The 22,588-nt window shown below is 43.4% G+C and overlaps 1 protein-coding gene across 7 annotated transcripts in view; it reads left to right on the top strand.

Annotated features, from left to right (window-relative positions):
* Positions 1–22,588, top strand: part of Atxn1 (ataxin 1) — a 384,415-nt gene that overhangs the window by 61,017 nt on the left and 300,810 nt on the right. The window contains exon 3 of one of the 7 annotated variants that reach the window (XM_077801588.1): positions 16,703–16,787. The exons of the other annotated variants lie outside the window; for them this stretch is intronic. The gene's annotated coding sequence lies outside the window, so the exon portion shown is untranslated. The remainder of the gene's footprint in view (positions 1–16,702; positions 16,788–22,588) is intronic. 7 annotated transcript variants of the gene reach the window in all.

Below are 22,588 nucleotides of genomic sequence, written 5' to 3'. Positions count from 1 at the left end.
TTTATTCTTTCAGTAAAATCTATTTAGTCCAGGCGTGGTGGTGCACACCTGTAATCTCAGTGGCACGGGAAGCTGAGGCAGGAGGATCACAAGAGTTCAGAGGCAGCCTCAGCAACAGTGAGGTGCTAATCAAGTCAGTGAGACCCTGTCTCTAAATAAAATACAAAATAGGACTGGGGCTGTGGCTCGGTGGCTGAGTGCCCCTGAGTTCAATTTCCAGTACCCCCTCCCTAAAAAACAAAAGAAGAAAAAACAACTTAGTTTGTTCCATGTATTCTTTTAGATTTGGGGAACGTAGTAGTGAGTAAAACAAAGTTCTTGACCTCGGGGAGCTTTGCTACTGGCTGCTGAGTGATAGACGGATAAAGGAATAGGCAGTGACCTGGGTCCTGGTCCCAAAGGGACTTTTCTGTGACACCACCATGAAATCTGAACAGAAAACCATCCTGTTCATACAGACTGAGTGTGCCACTGTTATTCCACTGCACTTTGAAGTGCCATGCAGAGGTCTGGGGTGGAGCTCGGTGATGCAGCTTTTGCCTGGCACGGGCAGGGTCTGGGTTCCAGACCCAGCACCACAAAATAAACCCACAGGTAAATAGAAGGGAACTCCCACGCATGCGCACAGGCCCTGCAAGATGTGGCTATTGACACCCTTCTGACCTCGCTCTTTTCTCCCCCTTTCCCTTGTCTCATTCACAGTTTTCAGAACTTAGTCACATGTCTCAGGCCTTTCCTGAAAGTGCTCAGGTGGTCCAGGGACGGGGGCGCAGTTGGGTTTGATGGGCACCAGCCTCTTCTGAAGGGGCTGCCCGAGAGCGTCCCCCCGCTGGGTGGTCAGGGCATGTCCCCGGGCGGCACTGGCTGGGTTTGTGCGGTCAAGAGCCCCCTGGCCGTCGCTCTCCCCCCCTACCTGCATGTTCTCATTATTAGTAGAAGTTGAAATCGTGTGACTTTCTAAGGTCCCTGCCAACACGACAGCTCTGTGATTCATATGTTCCTGAAAACCTGAGTGTATTTTCACAATAAATGGAAATGATTTTTCCAGTGAGCCTGGGAATAGATTTTCCACTTACCTTTCGCCTTGGTTTGCTACATCAGTGTGTTGGGGTCTGCTGTTGCTCTAAGCCCACCAAGAGGTCAGTCACCTGCCAGGAAGGAGGACCTACACCAGGGGAGCAGTACAGCCTTCCGGAGACCCTTGAGGTCAGTCCCTTGGTCATGGGAATACAGAGCCCACGTGAGCTCAGTTTCTAAGTGGAGAAAGAAGAACATTGGTCCGGAGAGAAAGAGGAAGTCTGGATGCTGCTGAATGCGTGCTGAAGTCACCCAGAGCACAACAGCACCCAAAGATGCAAACGCTGGATTCCTCAGTGTTCCCTTAGGAATCCTGAGAAGTTCCATTTTTTTGTTTGTTTCTTTATTTCATCTGCTTCTCCTATGGTGGATAAAAGCTCCCAATAAAGAAACAAATGAGGAATTTATCAAAAAATATTCATTGTCTGGCTAGGCCTCTTGGCACACATCTGTAATCACGGCTCAGGAGTCTGAGGCAGGAGGATCTCAAGTTCAAAGCCAGCCTCAGCAAAAGCGAGGCGCGAAGCAACTCAGTGAAACCCTGTCTCTAAATAAAATACAAAATAGGGCTGGGGATGTGGCTCAGTGGCCAAGTGCCCCTGAGTTCAATCCCTGGTACACCCTCCCCCCCCAAAAAAAAGTTGCCAACAAAAGCCATTTTCAACTGTGTTCAAAAGGAACACAGTTACAGTTACAAGGAGTAAGTTTTCAAGATCTATTGCATAGTGTGATTAGCATTCTTTATTATTAACCATGGTTTATAAAAATGTACTTATGTTTCAAAATTACTAAGAAAATAACCTTTAAATGTTCTCACTATAAAAAATAAGTATGTAGGTGATGGATAAGTTAATTAGCTGGTATAGTCATTTCATGGTATATACATACACATATCAAGATGTCACGTGATAGCTCATAAATACACACAGCTGAATCACCAGCTCTGTCCTAAAGAGTATTGTCTTACTGTGGGACATGCCAGATAGGAAATTCCAGCTATGTGTAGGAAAGGTGGTATATTGGAGTATACACACTCACACAACACACGCACACACATGCACACACAGTGCACACATGGACACATTCAGTGTACACATAAACACATGCATAACACACATACATAATGCACATACATATATACAATACGCACCTGCATACACACACAAAATACGCAGTACACACATGCGTACACTTACAGACACACACTTCTCTCCAAGCACATCTGTCTCCCTTCTTCCTTCCTACAGAACCACCTGGACAAAGGAGAGGGATGTCTAACAGCTCTCAGCGGTTGGCAGGGATATCAGACGTGGGAATCTCAAGATATGAAACTTGATTTTGTAAAAGAGTATATTGGTGATTTTTGAATGGCAATGCTTTGTAGATAGACACACTTTAAAAAAAAATAAAGAGAGGAAGAAAATAGACTGGATATCACAGCCTGTTCTGTGGTGAGTGGGACACGTGAAGAGTCCCCTCTATTCGCTGTTACCCTTGTACTCTGGGTTTGTCGTGCTCCTCTGCGCCAGGCTGCCCACAGTCCACCCACAGGATGTTACAACTCATGCGAGATTCTCCAGCCTGCAGAGCCAGCAGGCGCCAGCTTAGCCATTTCTGAATGTCGTCGTCGGTGCTCTGTGCAGAGGGCCGACGTGGGGAGTCGGGCGCCATGGGGACGGAGACCCTCAGCCAGGGAGCCTTGCGCTGTTTCATTCAGCTGGGATTGTGGTACCAGCTGGGTTCTGGAGTTGAGCTTTAGACCTTCTCTATATATATTTTTTTCTTTCTGTGACCTCAGAGCTATTTCAAGAATTCTTTCTTTCTTTACTTTGTATGTTTTCTCAAATCAGAGGGAGAAATGGACCCCAGACAGACATTGCACTAACCCTTTTCTGTGTGATTAGCTGGAGGTTTCAAGGGAAGCTGGCAGAGGCCAGGGCTAGCAGTCGGAGAGCCACCAACGTTGTGGTCATTTCTGCCTGCTGTCTGCTTCGTTTTCACTTCAGGTAACCACTATGACACGGTACACCCCAATCCCTGCAGCCTGAAAATAAACTACAGAGCTCGCATCAGTAGTCACTTCTCAACTCTTGGCGACAAAGGAACTCAGTGGTGAGGTCGTCGCGAGGTCTCCTGCAGAACTCAGGTTTCCTGGGTTTGCCCCAGACCTTTGAGTGCTGCAGAGACTTGCTGGTGTTGAGGGGCCCTGGGGAAGCACGGTTCCTCCAGGCCTGATAGTTCATTTGGTGAGGATTTCTGGTGGGGAGACACACACACACACACACACACAGGAAGAGGGAGAGTGAGGGTGTGTGTGTGTGTGTGTGTGTGTGTGTGTTTGATCTTGGTTGCTAGGGCAACAGTTATGCTCTTACAGAGCTCTGGGGACCTCTGTAAGTACCAAATGAAGTTAAGTATGATAAAGGCATGATAAGATTTTGGAAGCCATGTGTGGTCTAAAGACAATTATATAGATTCAATTTGTATCACATTTTTGTCTTCATTCCTTGTGGTATTTGTGGTGTGTGTGTGTGTGTGTGTGTGTGTGTGTGTGTGTCTTCTTTTATTTCAGGCTGCTTGTAGAAAAACGCTGATTCATAGTGTCATTGTCTTTTGTTTTCCCAGGGAAATTCTGAGACTGTTTCAGAGTTCATTTTTCTATAACAACCTTGAATTTAATCTCTCTAGATAAATCTTTATTTTTTTTTCCTCTTATACACACAAGCAAACTTGCTTTGTTTCATGCTATAAATGTCAGACTAGCCCTAAAGAATTAGAAGAAATGCCAGTAATTTCACAGGGCTCTTGAGCATGATTTTTTATCCTAATTTTGAATATATTGTACTTTCAGAGTTAAGTTTTAGATGCATGTAGGTGGTATTTGAAGATCTCAAACCTTTACTGGCAGTATACAACTAATCACCTGATCAATATATCAATGAGATAGATCCTTATGGACATTTTCTCAATCACAAAAGTAGGAGATTTTGGAGAGGAGGAGCTTTTTCAGGTATATTAAGCAAATTTGCCATGATGAGTTGAGATGGGGTATTTGACTGACCATTTTTCATCTGCTAGCTGGTAGACAGCTGGGCTTCCTGGTTGTAATTACATGCTAGTTGCTTGGTGCTTATTATTCTAGAGGTTAAGTTCATCTTGGAGTCTCCCAGCATGGGGAGTAGTGAGTTCTGATTATTCACATTAAGACTGTAATTCCACCCAAGGTGTGTAGTGTCATCGTAGAAACTGGATGGAATTACAGCCCCATGTCCATTTTGAAAGACGACATTATTTATTGAAATACTTTACAAAGTTAAATAATTTTGTAAATATGCTGAAATTTCGTGGGACTTGGAAACATAATCTGGGTCAGATAGGAAGTTTCTCATTTACTTGACTGACTTCAATTATATCTTTAAATATTGTGTTTTCAAAAAATATCTGGAGAGGTTGTATTTAAGTTTGAGAGGACTTAACAACAACAACAACGAACACCTTGCCTTGAGTTGCTCTCATGATTTCCTGTTTACTATTGGTGGAAAAATTGGCTTCTCATATGTATATATTATTTAATCTTTTCTGATTCTAGCCTGGAGACTAATATGGAGTGGCTGTAGCAGCCATAGACTTTTATTTCAGTGAAGTCCATGTGTCCTAAGTAATTCTTTCTGTATAGATATCTTTTTTTCCTGTAATCCCAGCAACTCAGGAGGGTAAGGCAGGAGGATTGCAAGTTTGGGGCCAGCCTCAGCGACTTAGCCAGACCATGTCTCAAAAGAAATAATAATAATAATAATAATGATGATGATGATGGAGCTGGTAATGTAACTCAATGATATAGAACCCCTGACTTCAATCCTATTCAATCAATGTCTCTTAAAGCCGTAATCCTTGTGAAGTCTGTATATTGCTTGTCTTACCCCACAAGGTAAATAATTACACAACCAAAAGTTTTGGTTGTGGGTTGGAATATCACATGGATGCCTTTTTATTGGTCTTAATTAGGAGATCTACTGCTAGGAGAATTCACTAAATCAGTGCATGACCAGATTTGAAATGGCTATCTTTTCAAACCCTGCAGATGTGACCTCAGTATCTTTCTCTATTGGAGTTGAAAGCTCAGAGAGATACATTGTATATCCCAGAGTCTGATGGTTTCTAAGTTTTAGACTGTACTGTATGGTTTAGGATGATTACATATAATCAGTGTAACAAAGTATCATTGAAAATGGTGTTGCCTGTGCCATCCTGCCCTGTAAGATACAGTATCAAAAACTAGAAATCAATGTCAATTGAGTAGTTGTTTTTCTTAATTTGTATATTTGTGAATTTACATTCATGTATGGAGGAGTGTTTTCAAAAGTTCATAAATTTCAGTGGAGGAAATTCTGAAATAAGACATTCTTTTAATTATCAGGAATATGTTTTTAAAATGTATACAGTCACATTAATTGCATATTAAAATATTTGGTCCCTGGAAATAGTCCAGTTTTAAAAGTTGGTTTGTACAACAGAGATTTAACAATAAATATTCTGGTAGAGCTAAAGTCAATACTTTCTGCTTTTTAAAGAATTTATCAAAATATAAAATATCTTTACTTTTTGAAATTGTATTTTAAGAACTTGGAAATACTGAAGAGACTGTTTCAGCTTCTACAGTTTAAAGATTTGAGTAAGGACTGGTTCCTCTATTCCCTGTTTACAGTGTAGATTTTTACCTTATTTTTATTATTACCTGTCAACATTTTATGTTAGCCATATAAATTAGATTTAATCTACTAGTGCTCCCTGGTATGCCATGTTGGTTAGAAAAAATAGTAGATAGTATTCTGTTCAGATTTCAACAGGGAGTCTTGCTGGATTTTTATATAAGAAGCACATTGTGTGTGGTTGTGTGTGTGTGTGTGTGTGTGTGTGTGTGTGTGTGTGTTTGAGAGAGAGAGAGAGAGAGAGAGAGAGAGAGAGAGAGCGGGCGCGTGATGGGTGCTATAGCAATATCGTGTGTTCTTTCAAAATGTGCAAGGTGCCTCCTGTTCTGTGGGCGGGGGAACCCCCTAAGGTGCCCTCACTAGTTAGTCATTCCCTTGTTCCTCACCAGAAAGGGAAAACCCATTGTCCCACCTCCCACTCATTCTGAACAACGGGGGCGGGGGTGGGGGTGGGAGTGGGGTGGAGAGTCAGGGTAATTTTGTTTAGCAAGCTGCAGTTTCCTTACTTTACTATCAGTCTGCATTATAAGCTACTATATATGCTGCATATATATGCATATATAATATATATGCATTATAAGCTAATTAATATACGAGGCACCAGTGATCAAATGGGGTGCAATTCTTGGAAAAACTTTAGAGTACAGATTTGCATAGCATAACAACCAGATGTTTAGGGGTATTTGTGTGTGCGTGTGCACCTATGTGTGTGCATGTGCACTAGTTGTAGAAATTAACAAATTTGTTATATCATTGACCATTTCCTTGGATTTTTGAAGGAAAATGTCATTCAATGAGCTTCTAACTTGAGTCCCATTATGTCTCTTTCACTTTTAGACTCTTAAGGTGAATTAATAAAGAATCACTGATTCTTAAAAAAAAAAAAAAAAAGCACTCCTAATTTAAGAAAGGAGGCACTTAACTTGCTAATAAGATCCTAAAAATTTACAGGTTATATAATACATTCAAGGAAATTAAGTTATATATTCATTAAGAATATATTATCACTATTAGCAGAGGCTAAATGATTAGGGGTTTACCAAATGCTAGATGGCCTAGGTAACGAGTATCCCTGGTTTGACACACTGAGAACTGTCGAAGTTTCAGGATTGCCATTAACTGTTAGATAGCCTTTGGTGAACAGCCTAACTTCTTTGGGTCTTAGGAAAATGAGGAAGTTGGGTTCTCTTGGTGGTTTTCGAGTGTGACTTCAGAAACCCCTGGAGGCTCTGGGTCTCCCAACAGGCTTCTACTGTGTTAGCCGGGGTGGAGACAAGACCTGGCCTCTGCACAGCTTGAGCATCTCTAAAATCAGAAATCTGAAATGCACCAGAATCTGAAACTTCAGCAGCATTGACATGACACCACTCCACACATGAGTGCACTAAAAATATTATATAAAATGATCTTAGGGCCATGTGCATAAGGTGTATGTGAAACATAAATGAATTGTGTGTTTAGATTTGGGTCCCCCACACAAGGTATCTCCTTATGTATGTGCAAATATATCAAAATCAAAAAAAAAATTGAAATCTAAACCACTTCTTCATGTCCAGCATTTTGGATAAAGGATACTCATCCTGCATTATGACTGTTTGGTAGTTTCATTTCACAGGCCCACTGAATCAGACAGTCTTGAAGATCACTTCTGGCTCTCAAGTTTTAAGAAATCTCTAGAAAATGTAGTCCTTCACCAGCAAGAAGCAATCCAGAGAGAAATGGGTTATCCCATAAGATGAGGAAAAGATTAAAATGAGAGCAGACTTTTGGGTTTGATCATCTCCTAGGCTGCTGCTTGCTCCGGGTCAGACAAGTCTAAGATCTTTCCCGAGGAATAGGCATGAGAATCGCCAAATGTCATTCCTCTCTCCTAGGTCCCCTTTGAAGAAGCCAGGGAGGTAAGCATGGCAGTCCCTGCGGTGTGGGGGATGACAGAGGTTCCTGCACCTTCACGCTGTGGTCCTTGGCTGGATCGGTCAGTCCTGGGGCCTGTCTCTGAACACTAGGGAAATGATGAAAAAGTGGCCATTTTCTGTCATCCTGCCAGACCAGAGGAGGGGCTGGGAGGAGAACCCTGAGCCCTGTGCCATGCCACCGTGGAGGTGCTGACAGCTCCCTGGCACTCAGAGGCACAGCCTCCGTCCCTGCAGCTCAGGCACAGATAGCATCTGGGGAAAGGAGACAGGAGCAGAAGAGGACAGGAAAGTCTCAGGGATCCTGAAGTGGTAATATCCATGGTGGCAGCTGAGCTGTTTGCCAAGAAGAAAACTCTGGTCAGCCCTCTGGCTCCAGTTGCCAAGCATGTTTGCACTAGAATAGGGTTCAGAAATTCAGACAGAACACTGTCTGTCTTTAAGGACTCAGGTGAAAGGTGTGTTTGTGCCCAGCCTAAATCCAAGCATCTGTCAAAAACACCCTCAGATACCTTCAGACCCCTTGAATGTAATCTACATAATGTAGAAGACAAAGGACCCAGGTCTTCAGCTCTCTGATGAGAAACAAGAAATTTTTCTTCTGAACACCTCCGCCTTAGGATGATGAAGGAGGATTCTTGCCAAAGGTTCCCGCAGCGTAGTTAACAGAGGTGGGAAGTTGAGATTACCTGACAGGCACCAGATCTGAGAAGCTGCCCTCCTTATCCGCACAGCCACAATTAGTTTTGGAAGACTGTCAGTGGAGAAGCTGAGGGCTGTTCATTTAGAAAGCAGATGTGTGGGATGGCTTTGTGTGCCAGTCCACCAGGGCACCATCTCTCTCTTCCAAACCTTGTCCCAGCCCCAGGGGAGCAAAGCTGCATCTTGCTTTAAGCCAGCCTGACACGCGGACCACTCGGTTTGCACTCTGAATACATGAAGGAAGTGGTTGGTTGTATTACAAAAGAAGTCCTCTTTGGCAAAGGATCCTTTCTTTCTTTCTTTCTTTTTTTTTTTCTCGAAATGGCCAGATGGAAGAAAGCAAAAGCTCCCTTTTCATGAGTATTTGGAAACCTGGATCTCATCAACTTTCTGGTTGGTTTTGGCTGTCAAGGCTTTTTGTGCCAGAGCAACTGTGAGCCAGGTTTCTGAGGTTCCTCTGACCATGTTGGCAGCCTCTTAAAAATAACTGTCATTTCAAGTTCAGCTAAAATATATAACTCCACAAATAAATACATATCAAGCATATGAATAGGAGTAAGGAAGTGAGGATTAACAGACCGAAAAGCGACACTCCTGCCATGAAAAATACTATAAAGCACTTGTAAGGAGGTTTTTGCTTATGTTATTGCTTGGACAGTAACTGTGGAGACTTTGATCCCTTCCTCGTGGTCCCTCGTTTCTCATTTCCCTGCTGGGAGGTTTTGAGAAGCTGACTCCTTGCAAAGTTTCTTGGAAAAACCTCCGCTTGGCTGTCATTGGTTTGTCACGGACAGTGTGTGTGAACGGGTCTCCGGGTCTCAGGGTCTCGAAGAAGGAAACCATGCCACGTTCACACCTTCCTTTCTTTTTTCCTCTCTTGATGGTTTTTACTATTTTGGATAGGAAATCCTCAAATTGTATGGTTTTTCTGGTCTGGGGAGATGAAAAATGAGAAGAACAGAAAGGAGAAGGGAAATTATTCATGTCAGACTGTGCTCAGATGCAGATGTGGACAGGAATGGGGGCGTTCTGGAAGAGAACAGCTGCTAACCAAGACTGAGTGAGACTTCAGTTCTGACTCTTTTACCTTTGATTGCTGCCTCATATCAAGGCTCTTGCAGAAATTACAGTGAAGGCAAGAGGCGGCATCTGGAGCATGGGGCGTTATTTGTTGCACAGGGTAACTTTCCTTTACAGGGGCTGTCCTCTATCTGGAGGAGTAGATGCTGGTACTTTCATCGTGCATCTTCCCCCACCCACTTCTGTGTCTGCATATATTTCCCTTGGCATTTAAATGCACGGGTTCTTAAAAATGCTGACAAATAATCTCCATTGCACATTTTGCTGGCACCATGGCCTCACCGTAAATGCTCTCTGTATGTTCTTGGGACGTTGCGTAATTGCAGCTACTCTAGTTTACTGTGCAGTATGCTCGGTGACTAATGGTCTAATCAGGACTTGAGAAATACATAAACAGTTCAGCAGAAGCGATTGATTCACTGAGCTCTTTTCATCCAGACAAGGGTGAGCTAATGGGAATAAAAAAGACGGAGGTGTGCAGCAGCGTCTTTGATGTGTCAAAGCTAGTGTTCCCACAAATCCCGGGCGCTCTTGCTCATTGATGGCGAATCCCTTTTTCATATGCATGAGGCAGGAGAGCCAAGCTGTCGTCCTAATTGGCTCCTCCCCGGTATTCCCTAATGTGCATGTTACCACTTGTTACCACTTCTTTCCTTTCCTCTAAATACGGACTGTGACCGTTTTGGAGAGGTGGCCCTCACGTGACACTGTGGCGTCACCCTATACTGCAGGCTTCCTCGAGGCTGTGGTCCTGCGTCCTGGTTTCTTGGGGATAGGATTTCAGTGGAGACCAAGGCCGACTGCCTGGCTGACTTCAGAGGTATTGTTGATTGACACAGATTCTTGTTTTATCCTGGGTGGCACCAGTCCTTCCACAGTGTCCACCTGAGAGGCACAGAGGCCGAATGTGATGAGAGATGAAGCGTAACAGAAAAGGACCCATGTGTCTGGGGCACACTGTCCAGTGAGGAGAAACTGGGTCCCCACTGTCATGTCTCCTTTCCTTGGGAATTTGTTAGCTCGCTCCTGAATTCTCCAGCCCTCCCACACAGACTTTGCTTTGACACAATTGTCCATCTCTCAGCTCAGCCATAATTTAATTTTTTTGATGAAACCGCCCAATCTCTGGAAGCTAGCTTCTCGCTCGTGTAATAACTCCAACCATTCCTAAAAATAAGATGAATGATGGAATGTTGTGCTTTCTAAACTAACGACATGGATTGTTTCTTTAGGCACACGCTGGTTCAGTGGTAAAGGGGGGGAAGTCCTTGGGCACATTCCATGTCCCACATTCATGGTAATACTTAGGCTTCTGTCTGGCTATTTAAGAATTGCATGGCCAACAGGCTTCCTTATAAATAATGGTGAATGGCCTCCATCCATTTCAGCCATTTCACTTTAAGTTTTAAACCACTGGAGTGCTGGATGGTCATCGGCTTTCCGAGTGTTTTGGAACTGGTCCCTCATTCCCTGTCTCTGGTGACACCTCCCTTCCCCCCTCCAGCCCAACCCCAGAGCTGCCCTGGGTCCTACTTTCCTGGAAGGATCTGATGAGTGAACTGCTCATGGTCAAGTCTGTGCTACTTAGTTTCTTATTCCTCCAAGAGGCTTGCAGGATTCAGCAGAAGAAGCTGAACAAACAATGGATAAGAATTTATTTTGGAACCCAGAACTTCGTGGATTAGGGAGGAAAACCAACAAAAGGCAGGAGCAGAAGGACATGTTCAGGGCCAGATGTTTTGGGGGCCCCTGGAAGCATTAGGTGCCTAGGTAATCAGCTAGCTCATCCCAGGCTGCCTGCAGCTCTGCACTCTGGCCCTCCCCTGGTCTGGTTCTGGTCCGCGCTCACTGGAAAGGCCAGGGTCCAGAGCCACGAGCAGGGCGGTGGCCTCCTCATACTTCCTTAAATTTTACAAATTCGGATATTTATTGTCCAAATTGGATGTGGGAGACAAGGGGCAAAGTACTCCAAACCTAGGATAACTAAGAAAAGGGTGACCTTGGAAATTTTTTGATGTTTATTTGTTGTACTTTTTTTTAAAGACAGATAATACAGCAGCTAGATTAAATGTTTCTTTTTGAATGTTTTCTTTTTCAAAGGAAATATTTTAAAAGTTACTCTTAGTTACTACAACATTATAATTCAAGACGGGTGCTATAATCCTTGAATTATATTGTTTGGTAAATTAATGTTTTAAAGAAGCTTTAATGTTGGGGTGGGGGTTACAGCTTGAGGGTAGAGCACTTGTCTGGCATGCATGAGGCCCCGGGTTCAAGCCCTAGCACTTAAAAATCAAAAAGAGAGAGAAGCTGAGCGTTCGTTACCATGGAACTGCAACAAACAACAAAAACCCTTGCCAGATGCACTTTGCCATTCTTTATCGAATCCTCCTGTTTCCCTCTGGGGTTCCGGGGCTTCACTTAATGGAGAAATGCTACATTTACATGTGGGCTCTCATTGAGTCCTTCCCAGTAGTCTAGCTTAGTGGTTCTCAGACTTCACTGTACCTGAGGGTTGCTGTAAAGAGCTCTGTACACAGAATCATGCTACAGCATTTTATGAGCAAGCCAAAGGAATTTTCCAAGTTAATTTGGACACTATTTGACTTTTGTCAAGCTTCTGAACTTAAACTCCCACATAATAACTGACTCTTCAGTGTTTCCCTCTCTCTCTCCTCCTTTCTTTTCCTGCTTTCCATCCATCCATCCATCCATCCATCCATCCATCCATGCATCCATGCATCTATGCATCCATCTTCCTTCCCTTCGTTTTATTTCCTCTTCTCCTTTTCTCTTGGTAGCATAACATCCTCATTTTTTTGTGTGTGTGTGAAATTAAAGCAGTGATGTCTACCTATATTCAAATCAGAAAATGACTAGTGTGTTAAAATTCAGATCTCTTAGAAAAATTAATTCATAAGAAGTGTTCAAAGTGTTCTAGAAAGATCTATCTGAATTTCCCACCCCAGGCTTCCACTCAACTTTCTGTCTTTGGTTTCCCATTTTTAGCTGGGAAAGTGCACCGGCCAAAGCAGCCAGGTTTCCCGTAAGCACGGCGCATCCAGCCATCTGTAAAGAAGAAAGTAGCATTTTGGCTTCAAAAACCAACAAAAGATAGAATGAAAATGAAAACGAAAATGATTGGCATAGTAGAGTGTATGGCATTGTAGTCAGAATTTGAAATAAGATTCACCTAAATAACCAGAGATATTCAGTATTGGGTTAAGACTTCAATATTGATAGAGACACGTATGTTTTCTTGAAATCAAAAGAAATTAAACTAGATGCCCAAGAGATTATGAACAAATGAGAATGTTAGCAAAAATCCTGAAAGTAATTTAAATGTTGGCATTGTGCCCATTTTGTTTGTGTCTCTGGCATAGTACTGTAAACCAACTTGCTTTGGACCCCATGGTATGGATTCATCAACTTGACTTCTCCCACTCCTGATTGGCAAAATTAAAATGATGCAGTTCAATATGAAAAAAAAATTGTTTCCTGTTAACATTAAGTGATCAAAGAGCTGCATCTGAAATGATCACACCTGAATGTAGGAAAAGCTCTTTGGCTGGAGCAGCAGGTCTGCGTAGGCAGCCAGCCACTGAAAAAGTTGTAAGGAAACAATCTCATTCAAGTGCACCCTGCACTTTTCAGACAACCTCATCATTTTTAAAAATTGCACAGGCAATTTAAAGTGCACCGTCAATACAGAAAATAGGGTGTGGTGACCAACAAAAGCCGAATGAATTAAGAGCAGTCACAGAAAGTTGTGAACAATTGTGTCTGAATCTGATCAACTGTCTTTTGCTTACATTCAGAATTAGTCACCTAGTGAAAAACAAATGCAGGTGAACGTTTAGCCGCCTTGAAAGGAGATAGTTTCTTGAAAGGACCAGTCTTCATATGTGACTCACAAAAGAAGAGTGGCCTTTGGCAGACTCTAATACAAATGGATCAGCCCTTCACGGCTGTGAGTGAAGCGAGGCCCCAGTGGAATGGGTAAAATACATAGGATTTGCAAACAACTCTTCGTGCACACAGGTTTTATATTCCTATTCTTTGTGGGAGAAACTACTAAAAACCAACCCAGACCTAAGGATGAACACAGAAAATAATCAGGGTGGAAAAAATAAACTTTCATCCGTGTATTAAAAATATAACATAGTGGCATATTTGGCTTTAAAGAATAAGGTGGTCATCATTTTATTCTCTGTTAATGCTTAGTAATATTCCGTTGTGTATATATACCACAGTTTCTTCATCCATTCATCTACTGAAAGGCATCTGGGTTGCTTTCACAGTTTAGCTATTGCAAATGGAGCTGCTGTGTACATTGATGTGGCTGCGTTACTACGGTATGCTGATTTTCAGTCATTTGGATATAGACTGAGGAGTAGGATAGCTGGGTAAAATGGTGGTTCCACGCCAAGATTTTTGCAGGTAAATCGATAGAATTGGAGAATATCATGCTAAGCAAAGTAAACCAGTCCCCCAAAACCAAAGGCCAAATGTTCTCTCTGATAAGTAGATGCTGATCCATAATGGAAGGGGGGAAAGAAGGCATAGGAAAAATGGAGGAATTTTGATGGGGCAAAGGGGAGGGAGGGGAGGGAGGGTGCATGGGGGCAAGAAAAGATGGTGGAATGAGATGGATATCATTATGCTAAGCACATGTATGACTGCACATAGGGTGTGACTCTATATCATATACAACCAGAGAAATGTAAATTTGTGTTGCAATTGTGTACAATGAATCAAAAGGCATTCTGCTGTCATATTTACATAATTAAAATTAATTTTTTAAAAAAAGAGTAAAGTGGCTGAGCTTTAGGTGCCTCCCTGTTGCTGATCGAGGTGGGATTTTCAGTAACTCTCATTCTGGGGCGGGGAATGTAAAAATAGAAGACGCCCCTCCGGCAGCACACATAATTGAGGCCTGTGTGCAGCTCCGATCGCTCTGCCTGCTGGGGCTCCTGGCTTGTCAGGCTCAGCCCTCCCCTACATTCCCCTGGATTCACACCATGTTGTTTACACGTTTTTCTCCCTGATAAGGCTGGAAAGATCCTTGAAGGGCAAGGACAACCTCTTGTTCCTTTTTTTACATCTCCTGTGGTCCTTTGCTTACTGTGGCCACTCAGACATTATTCATTGTTACATTTTTTTTCAATGTTAACTAGGAAGTGAAAATGAAATAGCAAATTGAGATAAACACTCAGATCTAAAAGGATACAAAGTATTGTGGAGGATGCAGAGAATGTGGGAGAAAATGAGCCTGAAGATATGTCCAATCCGTGGGACAGGAGGAAATCGGCGATTGCTGTTGGCGTTAACCTTCCTCTCCGAGCTGAACATTCCAGAGAGGAGACCAGTTTTGTAGTTGGTAGAGAGACGTTTCCAGCCAGAAACAATCATACCAAGATTGACTCACCACGACCACAAATATACTTTTTTGAGTTTGGAAACGAGATTTGAAACCCTATTGTATGTTCTTTTTATAGAAAAAAAAATCTCTTTTCTGCTTCTCCTATGGTTTCCCTCTTTTATGGCCTAGGCACGCGCCTATCTATCTATTCTACCTACCTCTAGATGCAGAGTGCAGGAACCATATTTTATTCACATGCAATCCTCTGGGCCTAACATAAAATAGGTACCTGGCAAACACAAATGAAGAAATAAAATGTTTCAATTTCTCCCTCAGCTACAAGGGCTTACAAAATTAGTGTGAAAAGCAGCAAGAGCTGGTTTTCAAATGCTGGCAGTTATGGATTTTGAAGTAAGGTGCTACTTAGTACATGATTTGAATACATGGTTTTATGTGTATTCTATAGGTATGTTGTATACCTGAGCTAACTGTCCAGGTCAAATGTTGTAGCTAAAAGATATTCAAAGCCACATCCTCAGCCCTTTTAAACCTCTCATCAGTGCATTTAAGGGCATTCCATGACTGTTTGCAACTGGTTGTATAAAGGGGCAATGAAAGTTAGTAAAACATCTTTTAGAAATTCTCACCAAAGTGCAGACTCACCCGCACTTACCTGTAGAATGCCTAACTCTGGTGAGGAGCGAGGCCAGGTTGGAGACACAGGCTTCAAGGGGTCACCGCTTTGACACTGTCATTCAGAAGAATGTAACACTTGAGTTTGCAGGTGTTTTTGCAGGTAGGAGACACGTAATGATGCCCCTGTTTCTTTCTCTCCGCCCTCTCCCTTACCATCTTCTCCCTGCCGATGCCTTATGTGCCAGTTTTAAATATTTAGAAGATTCATCCCTACCTCTCCCTGAAAAAGTTTCTTTCTTTCTTTCTTTTTTTTTTTTTTTTAAATTTTTGGTACCACAGATTGAACCCAGGGGCACTTTACCACTGAGCCACATCCTTGGCCCTTTTTATTTTGAGATAGGGTCTCATGAAGTTGCCTTAGAGCCCCACTAAATTGCTGAAGCAGGCCTCAGCCTCATGATCCTCCTGCCTCAGCCTCCTCCTCAGTACTGTATGTTGACTGCCATAAGGTCAATATCACTCCATAAAAGTTCCATCTTCTCTCATTGTCATTGTAGAATGTCTGAAGGAAGGAAAGGGAGAAGTCCTGATGAGCTTGTTTGGTTGGGGACCTTGGCCCTTAGTGCTTCAGAGACATGTGATATTCTTTTCAGATTTTATGAAATTAGGGAGCAATTGGAGAAGGGCCTTTGAGAGAAAATGCACTTGGAGTCTCAGCACTGATTAATATGGCTGTGGTTGCCCGAGGGTTAATCTCTAAAGGTCACAGTGAAGTTCTGTTAGAAAGCCATTGGTTTCCAGAGTTGCCAGGATGTCTATGCTAACATTCCTGGAAGCACATTCTGCAGAGTCGCCAGTCTGTTACTCACCCAGCACCTCCATCCAGAGACAGCAGAGCACCTTGGGACTGGAGCCTTCTGCTGGACCCACTGTGCGCCTGCGAGCTTAGCCTCCCACCTTGGAAACTGTCACTGGTGGAAGACTTCAGTACAAACAGGAGGCAACATTTCCATATGACTGCTTTCCTGCTTTGTCATTTTGAAATTGAAATTGAAAGTCTGAGCAAAATTCAGAACTACCCAAAACAGGATCTTTTAACATCTTTAAGTCATTTTCTTGGAGAGAACTGGTGGAGGAAATTATCTGTTTCTTCAGCCACGCCGATTTCCAGGACAGTGGCCATTTCTCAGGATCTGATTCCAAAACATCTGTTCTGTCACCAGAGCTTCCAGTCAGTCATCTGGCTGCTTGATCTACACTGCACTGAACCTCCTGACGGAAGGAAGGATTTTTATTAACGACATCCAGGTAATGGAATTGCAGTGAGCTGAAGAGGGCTCTGGATAACAGTCACATAGCAGGCACTGGCCTCTGGGCTCCCTGACAGGGTGGTCCCAAGGACCACTGTGGAGCAGTCATGGTTGCCTGTGGCTGGGAATAAGTGTAGTGGGCCAGTAAAAAATGGCTGTGTCTGCATCTGACTTAGAGCCCTTTTGAAATGCCAAACCGAGGAATTCTTGGGAAACTCATTTGCATGAGACCAGCTGCAACTTGAGATAGAGAGAGAGAGAGAGAGAGAGAGAGAGAGAGAGAGAGAGAGAGAGAGAGAGAGAGAGAATGTGTGTGTGTATTTTTTTTGTGTGTGTATGTGTGTGTGTGTATATATATATATATATATATTTTTTTTTTTCTTGAGCATCTCTCATCCAAATATCTGTAACGCTCCCAAGTAGGACACTTTTGGAGCACCAACCTGCCTCCACAGGTGAAGAATTCCACACCACAAAACTTTGTTTCATGAAGAAAAATGTTAAAACTGTTGGGCAAAACAAACTTCAGGTGATGACCTGCGTGAAAGGTGTGAATGAAACCTGCTTGAGTTTTGTCTTTAGACTTGGGTTTCACCCCCCCCCACACGCACAATATTCTTGTTATTTATGCACAGATATTCCCCAAATCTGAAAATCTTAGATGTCTGAAACTCTTTGTGGTCCCAAGCACTCCAGGTAAGGGGTACTCAGCCTTTTGTGGGAGGGGACTGGTGGAGAGACTGTCCAGTGAACTGGTAGATGCCTTATACCAGTGGATCTCAGCCAGATCCATTTTGCCTGTGGTCCACCCCCACCCCCAGGACATTTTGCAAAGCCCAGGGGAATTTTTTGGTGGAGATAACTCAGAGGCCTCTAGTGAGTAGAGGCCAGAACTGTGGCAAAATCCCCTTCAGTGCCCAGGACAGACCTCCAAAACCAAGAATGATCTGCCTCCAAGTGTCAGTAGTGCTGAAGTTGAGAAACCCGTCCATCAGCCTGCCCCTTTTTCTCATTTCCAAGATGATAAACCAGGGTGCCTTGATGGAAGGTGAGAAGATAAGCTGTAGGACCCCATGGGGAGAACAGGATAGAAAAGAGGTGCAGAAGAGGTGGCCAAGTGGCTTGAAAACAACTGTTTGGGCCATATCCTGTTTGTAGTGTGTGGGTTGCTGGGTCATGGCCTTTGTGTTCCAGGTGACCTGAGTAGCTTATTTTCTTCAAAGCACCTGCATCAATTCATCACAAATTTGGTGGCTTAAAATAGGACAACGCATCGTCTCTTAGTTCTGCAGGTCAGGAAGCCAACAGAGATCTCAGCACCTGAAGCCAAGGTCCCAGCAGAGCTCTGGGGCTCTGGAGAAGGGTCCCTGTCCTTGCCTTCACAGGTTCCTGAAGGCCACTTGTACTCGTTAGCTCCTGGCCCTTCCTCCAGCTTCCAAGCCAGCAATGTCCTCTTCCTCTGTGCCTGTCCTCCATTGTCAGTCTCCTGCTGACACTTTTCAACATCCTTGTGGTTACAGAATATTCCAGAATAACCTCTCCATTGCAGGATCTTTAATGCAGTCACGTCTGTGAAATCCCTCCTGCCAGGGAAGCCATTTGTAGGTTCTGGGGATTCAGATGTGGACCTTTTAGTGGCACCTAAGTCTGCCCACCACAGACCCCAGGCCCTCAGAGCCCCCTTGTGCTGTCTTGAGCGAGATGTAGAAAAGGGGGGAGGCTATGAAAATGGATGGAAAACCAGCTTCCTTCCTTCCCGTGGAATCATTTCAGTGTTTGAGATGCAGCATTTTTTTTTTTTCTAGTTAACATAGTGTGACGCAGAAAACATTTGGAGGATGTTGAAATGTAATTGTTCAAGTTGGCAAAGACCCATTTCGGAAAGAGAGAATCCAGAGGGAAGCAAGTAGAGAGAAACACTAGACCTGGGGCTTTAAAACTTGTGCCACTGAGTCCTTCTCTGGGGGTGAACGGGCTGCGGGTTGAACATCCAGATTTCTGGGCCCTAAGAGCCTGAGTACACAGCTTGGGTTGGGGCTGGGGCCCGATCCCAGGCTTTCAGGCTTTGCCCATGTTAAACCCCTGCTCCACCACTGAGCCACATCCCCAGCCTCTGGGAGCTCATTCTTCATGAGCACCCTCCTGCCATGCAGCTAACACAGAAGGTTCCGGAAGCACATTTGAGCGTGTTGCTGTAGAAAGGCGAATAATTATTTTAAAACAAAGCTGCATTTAGTAGTTTGGTTTTAAAATGAAATTACATTGTGTAATACTGATGTCAGAGGTCAAATGAATATATACTTAAGTTCTTGACCTTCTTGTTTTAGTTGCATTGTAATATATATATATATATATATATATATATATATATATATATATATCACTTATATTCAGCCATATTCATATCCAAATATATAATGATGTTGACCCTGTGTATTCTTATTAAGAGTGCCATCTTCTCTGTGTGATTAACTCTTATGTTGATATAAACAGGATTTGGGCTTACTGATGTTCAGCAGGAATTAATGACTCTAGGGAATGTTAATATATGCTCTGGTTTCCTTTTTAATCAGTTATAACCAGGCTATCATTACAGGTTTGTTTGGAAGCTTAGTGATACCATTTATGATTTTTCAATAGAGTAGTTACTCAATAAATGTTAATTCTAGAAACAAATGGATTGGTTTCACTTTAGGAGTAGAAACTCAAGAGTTCAGAACTCCCATCCACCTAGTCCCTCGGGCCTCCTTTCTGTATAGAACTTTCTAGATATGCTTTCCTTCAGAACATGATTTCCTCTTCTGAAGTTCCACAGCTTTGGAAGTACCTCTCTTATACTGCATTACCAGGAAATTGTGCCATTTGTGTACAAACTCTCTTCCTGGATGCAGTGTAAACTTCTTGAGGACATGATCCATACTGGATTCTTCTTACTGCTGACAAAGGCCTAGATTTACAAAGCCTGTATTCCCAAGTGAGTTGGTGACCTGATATGCAGACCACTGTGTCATCAGAAAGGTGTAACTTAGCAGCGAATTTTATAGAAGCCAATTTGAAAATAGTTATTTACTAAGCTTTTTTTCATCTTAATGATGTCATGCTATCAAAAATTAGCCAGAGTAAATTTACTTTAATGAGGATGGTTTGTAATCTAGATTACATGTTCCACATGTAACTTCAAAATGAAATACAAAATTGAGTTGTTGGCATGTGGTTGTGACGAGCAGAAGCAGTTATTACACATTACTCCATGAAATTCATATTCATATCTTGTCAGTTTACAGTGAGGCAGAGCTTAAAAATAACATTTGTTTCTGTTTTTGTAACTGCCTCAGAGATATCCCAAATCATTTTATTTTCTTTAGCTTGACTTTTAGTAGTGTTTTAAATATGTGGCCTTTCAAGAAGTAATGCAATATATCAATACCACTTGGCAGTACCTAGCAGGCCATGCTTCTGGGATCATTTGTAATGATTAAAAGTCAAAATGAGTTTTTTAAAAAACGGACCCAAGCTGGGTGTGGTGGCACATGCCTGTAATCCCAGCAGCTTGGGAGCCCGAGGCAGGAGTATCGCAAGTTCAAGGCCGGCCTCAGCAATTTAGTGAGGCCCTCAGCAACTTAGTGAGACCCTGTCTCAAAATAAAAAATAAAAAGGGCTGGGGATGTGGTTCAATCTCAGGTGCCAAATAAATAAATGAATGAATGAATGAATGAATGAATGAAAAATAAAAAACTGACCCAAAAAGAAATCTGAATGGCATGTTGGCTCTGGTCCTTTCTTCCTATATTCTCGTCTGTTTTATCCAGAGATCTTATTTCTTGTCCATTGACAACAGGAAGGGAGGGGGTAGAGAGATCAAAAACTAGTTGATGAACAGACTTTACACGTAATCCCTTCCTGTCAGTGGCAGTTTAAATACCCTACCGTTGCTACCTGTGGTTTTCAGTTTGGGGAATGCAGCAGGCCCCCTTATCTGCAGGGGATGCTGTCCGAGATCCCCAGGAGATGCCTGGAATTGTGGGTAATACCAAATCCCATATAGCCTATGCTTTTTTCCATCTGCCTCAATCCCTGTGATAGAGTTTAATTTAAGAATCAAGCACAATAAGATATTACCAGCAATAACTACCAGTAAAACAGAATAACTATAACAATATGTTATAATCTTAAAGTTCTTCGGGGCTGGTCTCAGAGGATCGTCTCCCTGTACCGTAGACCTTAGCAAGCTCGGGGTAGGATCTCTTTTCTTTCCTTGCTGGAGTTGAGAACTTTCACACTCTTGCTGCTTCCAGGTTCCTCCCTGGCATTTCCAGATTGCCAGCGCCTCTGCTCTTGCTCTTTGCTCGGAGTGCGACAGCACGAGATCTCATCCCACTGCTCAGAACGGCATGCCATTCAAACCTTAGGAATTGTTGGTTTCTGGAATTTTCCACACAATATTTTAGGATCCCAGATGAGTGTGAGTAACTGAAGCCAGAGAGGAGGGGAAACAATTCAGGAGGGATTGTGTCTGTGTCTTCCAGCACCCACTCTGGGGCATTCTGGAGAGCTGATTGGCAGACCATGTGAGCAGCTGGACTTCTGGGTGGGAGGCATGAGGGAAGGCAAGCCAAGCCAGGAGTGCCAGCGGGCAGACAGGAGGCAGGCTCTGGGTGGTGGAGCTGGGAAGTAGAACTAACTGATGGGTTTAGGTACTGGCTCACCTGGCAGAATAAAGAGAAGGTTGATCCTGGTGTTGCCAGAGTTGAATAGCTAGCAATGTCCCGATACCAAGAGCAGACCTAGTGGACTGAGACGCCATGGGACCCAGGAACCCATCTCACCCCCGCCATTGCTTCACTAATTTCAGCTGACCCCTTCTTGGTTAAGGATCATAAAAAGTGGCACCCTAGGTTTGGCTGGTCTGGTCTGGGGTGTCAGGTGCTCAGAAATAAGCATGGGGTGGGGACATATTGCATTGCTGTAGACATGAAGGGAGGCAAAGGGACAGTGTTATGGTTCAGACAAAAGGTGTCTCCCCCTAGTTCCCGTGTTAATGCAGAAATGTTCAGAAGTGAAATGACTGGCTTGGGAGAGTCACAGGTAACCAGTCCTTCCTAGTTTGAATGGACTGGAGGGTGACGATGGGCAGGTGGGGCGTGCTGGAGTGGGTGGGTCACTGGGGACATCTTCCCTCTGGTCCCTTCCTCCCAGTCTCCCTGTCTCTCCCTCGTTCTCTGCTTCCTGACACTGCCGTGAGCAGAGCAACCCTCCTCTCTGGTCCTTTCCCCATGATGTGCTGCCCCACCTCGGGCCCCAAGCAATGGAGTCAGCCCTCTGTGGGCTAAGACCTCTGCAACCATGAGCCTCAAATAAACCTGACCTCCTCTAGGTTATTCTTGGTGGATATTTTGGTCACAGTAATGCCAGGCTCACCAAAACAGTGCAAGCCTCGAGCCGAAGCAAGTGTGTAATGTGGAAGGCAATTTAGTTAAGTTTTGCTGACTTAAGATGGCTCCCTTTGGATTTCCAGAGCAATGGGAAGAGTTTGGTGTTTCACCAAATAAGTACAACAGCCCTCCGCAGATCAGTGACGGTGATTCAGAAAACTCTCTGTGGTACAGCACACGGAGGGGTCTACGGAGATGGAAAAAGAGAAGAGTGTTTCACAAACTATAATTACTTAAATGTTGCCATAAGTAAATATTTTAAATACACTAAAATGGCAACTTCAGGAAATATGACTAAGAAGTCAAAAGTATGCCACGCCCTTTCCCCCACCTTTGTGGTGGTTGAAAATTTCCACCAAGAATGATA

Source organism: Urocitellus parryii, chromosome 8 (assembly GCF_045843805.1).
Source record: "Urocitellus parryii isolate mUroPar1 chromosome 8, mUroPar1.hap1, whole genome shotgun sequence".
Classification (NCBI taxonomy): domain Eukaryota; kingdom Metazoa; phylum Chordata; class Mammalia; order Rodentia; family Sciuridae; genus Urocitellus; species Urocitellus parryii.
This window is presented reverse-complemented; position numbering and strand designations above follow the sequence as displayed.